The sequence below is a fragment of the Panulirus ornatus genome, chromosome 6 (assembly GCF_036320965.1).
Source record: "Panulirus ornatus isolate Po-2019 chromosome 6, ASM3632096v1, whole genome shotgun sequence".
Classification (NCBI taxonomy): Eukaryota; Metazoa; Arthropoda; class Malacostraca; order Decapoda; family Palinuridae; genus Panulirus; species Panulirus ornatus.
The window spans coordinates 67148-67769 of NC_092229.1; positions in this window are offsets into that span (position 1 = coordinate 67148).

A 622-nucleotide genomic window follows, 5' to 3' on the forward strand; every position below is an offset into this window, starting at 1 on the left:
CTTCTTTTTGCAAAATAAAAAAAAAAAAACTAGAGGCAGGATTTCAGCACCGCTTTCCTCCCCATTGAGTCGCCTCCTACGACACGCAGGAATACGAGGAAGTATTCTTAAATCCCCCCCTAACCCCAAGGATAATATATAAATGTATAATATATAATATATATACTATATATATATATAAATATATAATAGTTATATATATATATATAATATATAATATTATATAATAATAATATATATATATATATATATATATTATATCCTTGGAAATAGGGAGACAAGAAACTACCCATTCATTCCCCTAGTGTCGCAAAAGGCCAGTAAAGGAGAGGGGACGGGGGGGAAGAAACTCTCTCCATGCATTTTAACTTTCTAAAACAAGATAACAGAAGGAGTCACGCGGGGATTGCCCATCATTTACTCAGAGCTCGGAGATGTGGTGTCTAAATTTGTTGGATGTAACAAGATGAGAAAAAAGAAGCTAGGTAGTTGTTTTGACGAAAGCAACCTAGATTGTTTGGCTTAGATGAAATTAAACCTAAAGGGTAAAGGGATAGAGTGGTTTGGTTGTGTTTTGAGTAAAAAGTCAGGGGTTTGGTGAACAAAGAACAAGGAAGGAGTA